Consider the following 13,658-nt stretch of genomic DNA (forward strand, 5'->3'; position numbering starts at 1 on the left):
GGCCTGTCCTAATGTGGTCATCCTTATTACTATATTTGACCCTCTAAGCGCCCACAGAGACCTGGCACGAATTTTTTAAACCCAAAACCAATAGTATACATATATACATAAAAAGAAAACACAACTATAAAACAGTTTTTTCCTCCCTAGCGCTTTCTCGGCTCATGCCGGTCTTCAGGAGTTTGAATTCTTTTATTTGTAAAACATGACGTCATAGTAAGATTACGTCATGACACGGTACATAAAGATATTGTGAATGGTTCTGGAAGAAACTAACAAAAACATGAGGACAAAATAAAAACTAATATGAAGTTCCTTTGTCCCGTTCTGAATTTAACACAGGTTTCATAAGTTGAATGAAATACATTTCTTTATTTTCTCTTTTTAAAAGATCTGAATTAGACATTTGATATATTGGTAAAATAAAAAAGTTATCATTAGCACACATATGACAATGTTCGTTTACTGTTAAATATCTGAGATGGTCTGTTTTGGTTTGTTGTCGGTGTAATGTAACTCTCTTTCTCAATTCCATTCCTGTCTGACCAATATAAAAATCTGAGCATTTGCTACAAATAAGTGCGTATATGACATTTTTGGATGTACAATTCATATTAGTTTTAATTTTGAAATTAAAACCATTTTTGAATGTATAATTTTTACACTCTATAATAATATCACATGTTTTGCAACGCTTTTGCATACATTTAGTGACAGAAGTATCTTGAATTTTCGAATCAAATTTTGACGCACATAAAATACGTTTAAGGTTCTTAGGTTGACGCTTGCAATTTATTATTTTCTTGTTAGATAAAATCAATTTCATTCTATCGCTATTTTTCATGTAATCTTCACAACCTTTTACAATTGGAAAAATATTGTAGTTGTTTGGATAAAAAGTACTGACAAAAGGTATTATATTGCTTTTGGATTCCACTTTATTCGGTTTCCTTAAATGAATAGGTCCTTCTTTTTTTTGCTCTTTCAACTCCATAATCTATAACTTCTTGTGGATAATGCTGTTTGCGCAGATAAAAGACTAAATTATCTAAGCGTTTAGCTAAAATAGTTTTATCACTTACGATTGTGATTAGACGGGACGCTAAATTAAAGGGGATATTTAGCTTTACATGCCTTGCATGATTTGAATAAAAATCAAGATAGTTATGCGAAACCGTCGGCTTACAATACAAGTCAGTAGTGATTTCACCATTTTTAATATGTACAGATATATCCAAAAACGATAGTTTTACTGTACTAGAATCCATTGTGTACTGTATATCAGGATGTAGCTTATTAAGTTCTTGAAATAATGTATTTACATCTTTATCTGATTGCCAGATTATAAAACAATCGTCTAAAAATCTGACGAAATTCCTTCTTAAATAATCAGCTTGTTCATTGTCTATTTTCCCGATGTTTCTGTAAAGCATTTCCTCTAGGTAACCAAGAACCAAAGTAGCATACGTAGGGGCAACCTTTGTCCCCAAATAAAAGAATTCAAACCCCTGAAGACCGGCATGAGCCAAGAAAGCGCTAGGGAGGAAAAAACTGTTTTATAGTTGTGTTTTCTTTTTATGTATATGGAAACCATCACATGGACACGGTTCTTTTTTACTTATATATATATAGTATAGTATAGTATCTGTAATATATAAATATATAAATGGAACAAAGAAGTAATTTTAACGGTGTGGACAAAAAAATGTCAAAGTTTCGAGGCGATCTGCCCCTTTATCAAGACACACAGAACGAACACGATTACAAAATATGATACAAACAGTAATATGGGACAATGAAAATAGACAAATATTTAGCAGCACAATGGAGCGCGATTAACCCTTCAGCAAGTGACAGCATATAGCCATGATGTTTGGCTGAACACTACGATATGAGCGGTGACTAGAAAACGTGTCGCGTGTGACGTCAAATGTGTGGCGAAATTTATATGTAGTGCTCATTTCTTTAGGACACAAGTTTAGTCGCCTGTCTTCCCGGTGTATGCAAACGAGCAACATCCTAAATTTAGTCGCCTTTAACCTCCAACCAACAGTCTCTCGATGAATTTATTGAACATGCCAACACATTCCACAATACCATCAAATTCGCTGCCGATATATCACCAGATACCAATATATTTCTAGACACTAGATCTACCTTAGTTGAAGGGGCCATTAGCACTGACTTGTATTCCAAACCTACTGATTCTCATCTATACCTCCGTCCCACCAGTTGTCATCCCTCGCATACCACCAGAAGCATTCCCTATTCACAAGCGTTACAAATCCGTCGAATAGTGTCCGACAATTCCACCTTCGAACGCCGGTGCGAAGAGATGAAATGCCACCTTCTCTCTAGAGGATACACATCGCATTTGATCGACCAAGAAATCGACAAGGTTCGCGCCCTAGATAAAGCCAATCTCTTCGTATACCAAACAAGAACTGCCACTCAACGTGTTCCCTATGTGGTAACATTCCATCCTAACTTACCACATCTCCCTTCTATCCTTAGGAACCACTGGGAAATCATTGAGTCATCCACAAAAATTAGGCGTATTTTCCCAGAGCCTACCGCTACTAGCCTACCGCTGACCAAAAAATGTAAAAGACCTTGTAGTGAGTGGCAAACTTCCTCCTCTTGCTCCTGCTGCACAAACGGGTTCATTCCAGACATGCAACAATAAACGGTGCATGATGTGTCCATACACAGCATCCACAGACACATTTGAATGTGTTATCAACAACAGAGCAAACAACATCCGACAGAACATGACGTGCAAATCCAGCAATGTCATTTACCTCCTCTCCTGTAGGAAATGCATAGGGGGTCTGTAGATAGGTAATCCAGAATCTCTCTCTCGATCGACGCTTGATTTGTGTCTAGGAGGAACAGTGCTCAATTGCAATCACCTGGATGTCTTTCCAGTTATAGCTGGGTAAGCTGAAATGTCTGGCAACCTGATAGTCAGGTTTGTTCTGTTTGATAGACCAGCGGTGATTGTTGATTCTGACGTTGAGTGGACCGCCGGTTTCCCCAACGTATTGCATTGTGCATTTCCTTCACGCGAGGAGGTAGATGACATTGCTGGATTTGCATGTCGGGTTCTGTCGGATGTTGTATGCTTTGTTGTTAATTGCACATGTAAATATGCCTGTGGATGGGTTAATTGGGCTCCATTGTGCTGCTAAATATACTGTTCGTATCATAATATGTAATCGTGTTTCGTGTGTATGTCTTGCTAAAGGGGCAGATCGCCTCGAAAATTTGACATTTTTTGTCCCCACGGTTAGAATTACTTCTTTGTCCCATCCTATAGACTAATGTTTGATGGGATCACGTGTCATCTGGAAAATCCTGCTGATAATACTTCTTTGACCCTAAATAATATATACTGTTTGTTAAAAAAAGTCGTGCCAGGTCCCCGTGTTATCGCCCAAAGCGCTTAAAACATTGAAAACATGAAGGGGCGCTTATAGGACCAAATCTGGGCTAAATAAGCCATTGATCTATTTGCGGAAGAAATCAATTAGAGACGCCTACAGTGTTCATAGTTTCAGTCTGAATTTAATTCGAGGTCAGTGAAATTCAAAAAGAAGGAAAGGTCCTTACAGGGACATGGCGCTTATTGGGTCGAATATTGCCGTTTAAGTGAAAATAACCAAATTAACCCCTCTTGGCCCTGCTCATAAAATCCCCAAAGGACCGTTTTGATCACTGTGTACAGTTTTGAGTCCCCATGATATAAGAATGCTACAACTTGAATTAGTTAAATTTAAAGCAACAGTATCGCATCTCACCCTGGTTCTTCTGATCAGGTGAACTAAACATTACCTCCCTATTTAGCCTCATTGTCCACTTGCGAAATCGGGGAGAACTTAGGTCAGAACATTTTTAGCTTATGAGCTTATGTCGTGGCGCGGCGTCCGTCGTCCGTCCGTCGTCCGTCCATCCGACCGTCCGTCAACATTTCCTTTAAATCGCTACTAGTCATAGAGTTCTGCATGGATTGTAACCAAATTCTGCCACAAACATCCTTTGGGGAAGGGGAACAGAACTTGTGTAAATTTTGGCTCTGGTTCCCCGGGGGCAGGAGGGGCGGGGCCCAATAGGGGAAATAGAGGTAAATCGTTTAAATCGCTACTAGTCATAGAGTTCTGAATGGAATGTAACCAAATTTGGCCACAAACATCCTTGGGGGAAGGGGAACAGAACTTGTATAAATTTTGGCTCTGATCCCCGGGGGGCAGGAGGGGTGGGGCCCAATAGGGGAAATAGAGGTAAATCCTTTAAATCGCTACGTGTCGTAGAGTTCTGAATGGAATGTAACTAAATTTGGCCACAAACATCCTTGGGGGAAGGGGAACAGAACTTGTGTAAATTTTGACTCTGGTCCCCCGGGGGCAGGAGGGGCGGGGCCCAATAGGGGTAATAGAGGTAAATCCTTTAAATCGCTTCTTGTCATAGAGCTCTGAATGGAATGTAACCAAATTTGGCCACAAACATCCTTTGGGGAAGGGGAACAGAACTTGTATAAATTTTGGCTCTGGTCCCCGGGGGCAGGAGGGGCGGGGCCCAATAGGGGAAATAGAGGTAAATCCTTTAAATCACTTCGTGTCATAGAGCTCTGAATGGAATGTAACCAAATTTGGCCACAAACATCCTTTGGGGAAGGGGAACAGAACTTGTGTAAATTTTGGCTCTGGTTCCCCGGGGGCAGGAGGGGCGGGGCCCAATAGGGGAAATAGAGGTAAATCGTTTAAATCGCTACTAGTCATAGAGATCTGCATGGATTGTAACTAAATTTGGCCACAAACATCCTTGGGGTAAGGGGAACAGAACTTGTATAAATTTTGGCTCTGATCCCAGGGGGGCAGGAGGGGTGGGGCCCAATAGGGGAAATAGAGGTAAATCCTTTAAATCGCTACGTGTCGTAGAGTTCTGAATGGAATGTAACTAAATTTGGCCACAAACATCCTTGGGGGAAGGGGAACAGAACTTGTGTAAATTTTGACTCTGGTCCCCAGGGGGCAGGAGGGGCGGGGCCCAATAGGGGAAATAGAGGTAAATCCTTTAAATCGCTTCTTGTCATAGAGCTCTGAATGGAATGTAACTAAATTTGGCCACAAACATCCTTTGGGGAAGGGGAACAGAACTTGTATAAATTTTGGCTCTGGTCCCCCGGGGGCAGGAGGGGCGGGGCCCAATAGGGGAAATAGAGGTAAATCCTTTAAATCACTTCGTGTCATAGAGCTCTGAATGGAATGTAACCAAATTTGGCCACAAACATCCTTTGGGGAAGGGGAACAGAACTTGTGTAAATTTTGGCTCTGGTTCCCCGGGGGCAGGAGGGGCGGGGCCCAATAGGGGAAATAGAGGTAAATCGTTTAAATCGCTACTAGTCATAGAGTTCTGAATGGAATGTAACCAAATTTGGCCACAAACATCCTTGGGGAAAGGGGAACAGAACTTGTATAAATTTTGGCTCTGATCCCCAGGGGGGCAGGAGGGGTGGGGCCCAATAGGGGAAATAGAGGTAAATCCTTTAAATCGCTACGTGTCGTAGAGTTCTGAATGGAATGTAACTAAATTTGGCCACAAACATCCTTGGGGGAAGGGGAACAGAACTTGTATAAATTTTGGCTCTGACCCCCCGGGGGCAGGAGGGGCGGGGCCCAATAGGGGAAATAGAGGTAAATCCTTTAAATCGCTTCTTGTCATAGAGCTCTGAATGGAATGTAACCAAATTTGGCCACAAACATCCTTTGGGGAAGGGGAACAGAACTTGTATAAATTTTGGCTCTGGTCCCCCGGGGGCAGGAGGGGCGGGGCCCAATAGGGGAAATAGAGGTAAATCCTTTAAATCACTTCGTGTCATAGAGCTCTGAATGGAATGTAACCAAATTTGGCCACAAACATCCTTTGGGGAAGGGGAACAGAACTTGTATAAATTTTGGCTCTGGCCCCCGGGGGCAGGAGGGGCGGGGCCCAATAGGGGAAATAGAGGTAAATCCTTTAAATCGCTACTTGTAATAGAGTTCTACATGAATTGTAACCAAATTCTGCCACAAACATCCTTTGGGGAAGGGGAACAGAATTTGTGTAAATTTTGACTCTGGTCCCCAGGGGGCAGGAGGGGCGGGGCCCAATAGGGGAAATAGAGGTAAATCGTTTAAATCGCTACTAGTCATAGAGTTCTGAATGGAATGTAACCAAATTTGGCCACAAACATCCTTGGGGGAAGGGGAACAGAACTTGTATAAATTTTGGCTCTGGTCCCCCGGGGGCAGGAGGGGCGGGACCCAATAGGGGTAATAGAGGTAAATCCTTTAAATCGCTACTAGTCATAGAGTTCTGAATGGAATGTAACCAAATTTGGCCACAAACATCCTTGGGGGAAGGGGAACAGAACTTGTATAAATTTTGGCTCTGATCCCCCGGGGGCAGGAGGGGCGGGGCCCAATAGGGGAAATAGAGGTAAATCCTTTAAATCGCTACTTGTCATAGAGTTCTGAATGGAATGTAACCAAATTTGGCCACAAACATCCTTGGGGGAAGGGGAACAGAACTTGTATAAATTTTGGCTCTGGTCCCCCGGGGGCAGGAGGGGCGGGGCCCAATAGGGGAAATAGAGGTAAATCCTTTAAATCGCTTCTTGTCATAGAGCTCTGAATGGAATGTAACCAAATTTGGCCACAAACATCCTTTGGGGAAGGGGAACAGAACTTGTATAAATTTTGGCTCTGGTCCCCCGGGGGCAGGAGGGGCGGGGCCCAATAGGGGAAATAGAGGTAAATCCTTTAAATCACTTCTTGTCATAGAGCTCTGAATGGAATGTAACCAAATTTGGCCACAAACATCCTTTGGGGAAGGGGAACAGAACTTGTATAAATTTTGGCTCTGGTCCCCCGGGGGCAGGAGGGGCGGGGCCCAATAGGGGAAATAGAGGTAAATCCTTTAAATCGCTACTTGTAATAGAGTTCTACATGAATTGTAACCAAATTCTGCCACAAACATCCTTGGGGGAAGGGGAACAGAACTTGTGTAAATTTTGACTCTGGTCCCCAGGGGGCAGGAGGGGCGGGGCCCAATAGGGGAAATAGAGGTAAATCCTTTAAATCGCTACTAGTCATAGAGTTCTGAATGGAATGTAACCAAATTTGGCCACAAACATCCTTGGGGGAAGGGGAACAGAACTTGTATATAAATTTTGGCTCTGGTCCCCCAGGGGCAGGAGGGACGGGACCCAATAGGGGTAATAGAGGTAAATCCTTTAAATCGCTATTAGTCATAGAGTTCTGAATGGAATGTAACCAAATTTGGCCACACAAACATCCTTGGGGGAGGGGGAACAGACCTTGTATAAATTTTGGCTCTGACCCCCCGGGGGCAGGAGGGGCAGGGCCCAATAGGGGAAATAGAGGTAAATCCTTTAAATCTCTACTTGTCCTAGAGCTCTACATGAATTGTAACTAAATTTGGCCACAAACATCCTTGGGGGAAGGGGAACAGAACTTGTATAAATTTTGGCTGTTATCCCCCAGGGGCAGGAGGGGCGGGGCCCAATAGGGGATATAGAGGTAAATCCTTTAAATCACTACTTGTCATAGAGTTCTGAATGGAATTTAACCAAATTTGGCCACAAACATCCTTTGGGGAAGGGGAACAGAACTTGTATAAATTTTGGCTCTGGTCCCCCCGGGGTAGGAGGGGCGGGGCCCAATAGGGGTAATAGAGGTAAATCCTTTAAATCGCTACTTGTCATAGAGTTCTGAATGGAATGTAACCAAATTTGGCCACAAACATCCTTGGGGGAAGGGGAACAGAACTTGTATAAATTTTGACTCTGGCTCCCCGAGGGCAGGACGGGTGGGGCCCAATACGGGAAATAGAGGTAAATCCTATAAATCACTTCTTGTCCTAGAGTTTTAATTGGATTGTGACCAAATTTGGCCATAAACATCCTTGGAAGAAGGGGAACAGAACTTGTATAAATTTTGGCTCTGACCCCCTGGGGGCGGGAGAGGTGGGGCCCAATAGGGGATTTAGAGGTTAATATTAAAATTCCTTCAGAAAAGAAACAATGAACCTGTATTCAGAACATTACTTGGCATTACAAACCTGAGGGTGAGAACTTAGGTCAGAACATTTTTGTAGACTGCGATGAAGCATGGTGCTCGGGATATTACTTAGAACTCTTGTTAGTGTTAAGTTAACAAAGAATTCCTGTGAATAGTTCACCACGATGTTTGTCGTTGAGATGCTGTAGATAACCATGTGTTAGATCTGGAGTGAATTGGGGTTGATAGTTTGTTTGAATAAATTACAGCCTTGTTGTCATACTGAAGCACAGGGCCTCGTTACTATTGATGATATATAAATGGTACTCAAGTCCGTTTACTTCATAAGGTGTTTATTCAGCAATGAACACGGTCTGAAAACACACACAAAGTAAATTAGATCTAGACAATAAGAATGGACACATACATGATCAAGTATAACATATAATCCTCTATCTCCCCCCAAGTCTTTGGTGGTGAAGTATCACTAATATGAGTATTATTGGCAAAGACTTATATATAATGATCACTAACATGTCAGACTACTTGTCTAAGTGAACATAAAATGAACATCAAGTCTGTAAAAAGTACAACACAAATGTCCTGAGTAGTAGAATGTCAAATTATCCAGACATATCAAAGTCCAAGTGCCACGCCGGTGTTGTTGTTGTACGACCAGATTTACGGACTGGTGTAAGTGATGGGGTCTGTGGTATAGGTATAGGACTAGGGGGCACTGTGAGCGGAGTTTGGTTACGATTGTCCTCTGAACTTGATGGAGAGTTGAATTCTAGATGACGACGACTTTGGGTGTCGCGTTTTACAGATCGCGGAGTATCGTGATTTACATCAGGTGATGAGCGAAATAAATGTTCCTCATTTCTAGTAACCGTCGGTGTGAAAGGAATAGGACTAGCAATTGTGTTTTTACTAAAAGCTTTCCCTTTCTCAGCAATTGTAGTTTCTGGAACTTTTGAGGTAGGTAGCGATACACGATGAGGAAGGCCAATGGCAATGTCTTTATCGATCGTCAGACGCGCTGGAGGGGTAATAACAGGGATGTATTTTCGGAGGAATTTCCTGTTGCGCAGGGTAACACGTCCAGACCCATCAACCCGAGCTACATATTGGTCGAATTGGCGAACCACGATGATAACACCGGTCTTGTCTTATTTGAGGGGATGGGGTCCGACTTGGTTTTGGATACGCACATGATCCCCAACTACAAGTGGCGAAAGACGTTTAGTATGTTCAGACCAACGTTCGCTATCACGCATATGTCGGTTCCTTAACGCTTCTTCGCGGGCTGCTAGTGTTTCCATCCATGTGTTATGTGGAATGTACCGACCTGGTGGTATAGGGATGAAGTCCCGTATAGGATGACAGAATACGCACATAGCAGGGGAAAGTTTTGTGTCCCTGTCAGGTGTATTACGATACTGGAGAATAGCACGTTGAAACGCATCAGTGTCAAGATCGCCACTGGTGCTTGTATTGCCGATGATCAATCGCTTCACTGTTTTGACTCCCACTTCAGCGCGACAGTTACTATGAGGAAAGGCGACTGATGATAGTCGGTGGTGAACGCCCCAGTTTTCGAGGAATCGTCGTGTGCTCATGGCAGTGAACTCGGGACCTCCATCTGAGGCTAGTTCATCTGGAATGCCAAAAGTAACAAATGTCCTTCGGAGGCTTTCTATCAAGCCGCTAGAACCATCGGACGCTTTCTCCACTATTGGCCAGTTAGAATAACGATCGACGATTACGAGATAGTTACATTCCATGTAATGAAAGTAGTCGGCGCATACACATTGGAACGGATAGTCAGGCGTGGTCAAAGGCATTTGTGGTGCACTCGGGTTGGACGGGGCGTTACGATTGCAGTGATTACATGATGCCCGAACCGACGCGATGGCAGGTGTGATCCCAGGCCAGAATATTGAAGCCTCAGCTCTTGAAGTCATAGATGTAACCCCCTGATGTGCTGAATGTTGAGAGGCCAATATTTCCTGTCGAAGTGATGGTGGAATGACTATTCTCTCCTTGTAAAGAACCACACCATCTACTGTATGAAGGTCGTCACGGAGTGTGAAATATTTCTGTGGTGACTTAAGAAGTTCATGCCGAGTGTTCGGCATACCAGATTCTATCAACGCGAGTCATCGCTTGTGGTGGCTGTTTTGACACGATCCCATGTTACGGAACGTAAATCGATGGCATTCAGTGTTGTAGAAGCTGACGCTATGACATGTTCCTCGACAAAAGATTATCCGGAGGACGGTGTGCGTAAACCATGTAGTACACTGAAGTCAGTGGTTGATGAGAACATAGTTGCAATGTCATCTTCGAGAACGAGTTTATCGGGATCGCCAATAGGATGTCTGGAGATGCAATCAGCAGCGCGATGTCGTATACCAGGTACGTGTAGCATTCTAAACCGATAACGTAGTGTCTTTTCCTTGAGGTTGCGAAGTCTATTGTTCGGAATATTTTCCAAAGATCTATCTCCAAATAGCTTCAAAAGCGGTTTGTGGTCGACCGCTATGACCAAGTTGTCACACCCAAAAACGAAGTGTCGAGCCTTATCTAGAGCATCCGCTACGGCTAAATCTTCTCCCTCAACTGGCGCGTAGCGCATTTCCGCGGTGTGCGCGATTCGACTTCCGCGTTGTGATACTTTCCATCCATCGCGACAGCACAGGGGACTCTCATTGGTACATGCACAGTGTTTTTGTAGCAACCAAAATCCTATTCCAGACTTCGACCAATCCGTCGCGAGACACGTTGGTTTACTTGGATCGAAAATTCGAACACCCATTTCAATTTCTTTTGCGATGACGATTTTAGATTCCTCGAATATTCGTTGGAGATCTTCAGTCCACTTAAATGGTTGATCAGGCTTGAGTAATTCACGAAATGGATGCATGTTCTCGGCCATGCTGAAGGCATATGATACCTGATTGACTAGTCCGAACCATGATCGCACATCTGTGATATTCTTCAGCGTAGGGAAGTCCAAGATAGCACGTAAATATTTCTGTGATGGTCGAACACTATCGCTGGTGATTTCAAATCCCGCAAATTCTACAGTGTCGTCTGCGAATAGGAACTTCTCATGATTGAGGGTTATCCCGTTACGGCCGCATATGTCAAGCCACTGTACAGCCTGGAAGAAGCTCTCCTCAACAGTGTCTGACCACAAGAGCACATCGTCGACACACTTGGTTTTGTTAGGGATATCCGAGACAAGTTCGTCATAACGTCTAGTATACCCGTCGCCTGAAGCGATGTAGCCTTGAGGCGCAGTTCTGTAGCGGTACCTTCCCCAAGGTTGCGAATTGGTACACTGTGATAACCGTTCCAAGCATCAAATAATGTCTTCTTCTTTCCGTGTGGAATAGATCGCGCTTGGTGGAATGGTGAAGGAGTGTGGTGAGTCTCGCGAGTGGCGTGCGCGTTCAAGGGTTGGTAATCCACGGTACGTCGAGGTATGCCATTCTTTTTCGCACAAACTACCATTCGATGGCACCAAGTGACAGGTTCACCGATCGGTACGGGTTCGAGAACCCCAAGACGGACGTCCTGATCTAATCCAGCCTTCACTGCATCTTGCCAGTGAAACGGAACGGGTACAGGTGTGTGATGGGCAACCGGTTTCGCGTCGGGATCTACCATGAGTTTCATGGGTGGTCCGTTCATTAGAGGTAAGGTCTGATGTTCACATGTATTGAATGTGGTCGACTTTTAATACTCGAGGAGGTAATCTTTTAGCCGGCCGACAGTGTCCGTTATAGCTTGGAAAGGAAGTTTCGTCGGAGGCGGCGGAGGTTGTTCACGTGTAGGGCAATCGCATAGTGCATCCTGGCGGTTAACGGGAGACAAAGTAGCATTGATGTATGCAGAGGTGTCTTCAGTGCCAACATGCGGAAAGGATTCTGGAATGATACCTAAGACAGCACAGGCTTCGCGACTGAGGAAGAGCTTGACTGTTGAGTCTGTAACGTAAGTCATTTGTCTCGTCTCCTTGATATTGCCTGCCTTGTCTTCGGACGCCAAACGAAGAATTGTTGCTCCGAGAATTTTGATGCCACTGTATGTAGCAGTTTGCATCTGCATTGTTACCTGTATGAGTTCAGATTCGCGTAAACCAAGACGGCGGATAACTTTGAGGCCAGCTAGGCAACTCTGGCATCCAGTGTCGGCCATAGCCTGTAATGGCATGGTGCGGGTATCACGTTGTAGCTTGAAGCCTAAAGCCGCATAGTCTTCACGTGTAACACGAGCCTTGACATTCACAAATGTTTGTGGTTGTGATCGTTTTTTCACCCAGGAATTTGTCAGTTCATCGTAGATGTGATGATCAATACGGATAGAACGTTCCATGCCGGACTCGCTAACTGTACAATGGTAGTCTTGAGCAGTACACAGAGCGTCAAATAATGCACTTCCAGAAATCGCGCCTCGATCAGATGGTTTCGGATTATCCTTACTTCTGCACACAATTTCAAAATGATGTTGTCGATGACAATGCTCACACGTGTGACCATACGCTGTACACTCGGTTTTGCGAATTCGAGCAGGGGCCGATTTGCCGTGACCCTTCTTTCCACAATACGCACATGGGTCTGTCTTGTTAGATGCATCCTTTGGTGGTGATCTGTCAAACTTGCCTCTCCTGTATGAACTGTTGGCGGCCTCAACCGGTTGGGAGTCGGATAGTCTAGAAGCAGAACGTTTACCGGCTTCCTTTGCCTCTACGAATCGGAATACTTCCTCGAGAGTCATGTCCTGATTCTTGTGTCCGAGCAGATCAAGCTGTATTTCCGGGTCAGAAATCCCACGTGTTAGGACATCGCGCATGATAGCATCAGTGTAATTGACGTCGTTCGCACATCCAGGACATTTCATTACAAACTTGCAGACACCGGCTTGTCCTTTAAGACGGGCACCATAGCTTCGGACGGTTTCGTCGCGATCCTGTCGCATGTTATGTAACGCTACTCTTGCGACCATTGTGTTTTCCTCGCGCACTGCTATTTTTTAATGGCGGTTAAAACCTCTTCAACAGGTTTGTCCGCGAGACTACCACCAGCAGATCGAGTTAAATCCTTGCGGAGTGGTTCGTCACAACATTCAAGTAGCTGAACTACTTATTTTCGTGGCACTAACGTAATCAGACCAGCGGGATTCAAAGTAGGCCCACTCTTCACTAGTTCCTGCGGCGCTGAGCGTTGGTCGTTTGGTTTTCTCATCTTTTGCTGCTTGTCCCGAGTTGTGTACAGCGGTGTGAGCCGTGATGAGTGCCGCAACGATAGTTACGTTCAGGTCCTCCGTGACAAAGTCGCAGTCGTGGATAGGGCAGGCAACAGCTGGCATTATGGCGATGTGGTAGGATGAACTGTAGAGATCTCACCGTGTTCATAAATGGGACTCAAGTCCGTTTACTTCATAAGGTGTTTATTCAGCAATGAACACGGTCTGAAAAGACACACAAAGTAAATTAGATCTAGACAATAAGAATTGGTGACATACTGACGCATACATGGACACATACATGATCAAGTATAACATATAATCCTCTAATATATATAAGATAGG

This window comes from Argopecten irradians, chromosome 12, assembly GCF_041381155.1.
Source record: "Argopecten irradians isolate NY chromosome 12, Ai_NY, whole genome shotgun sequence".
Taxonomy (NCBI): domain Eukaryota; kingdom Metazoa; phylum Mollusca; class Bivalvia; order Pectinida; family Pectinidae; genus Argopecten; species Argopecten irradians.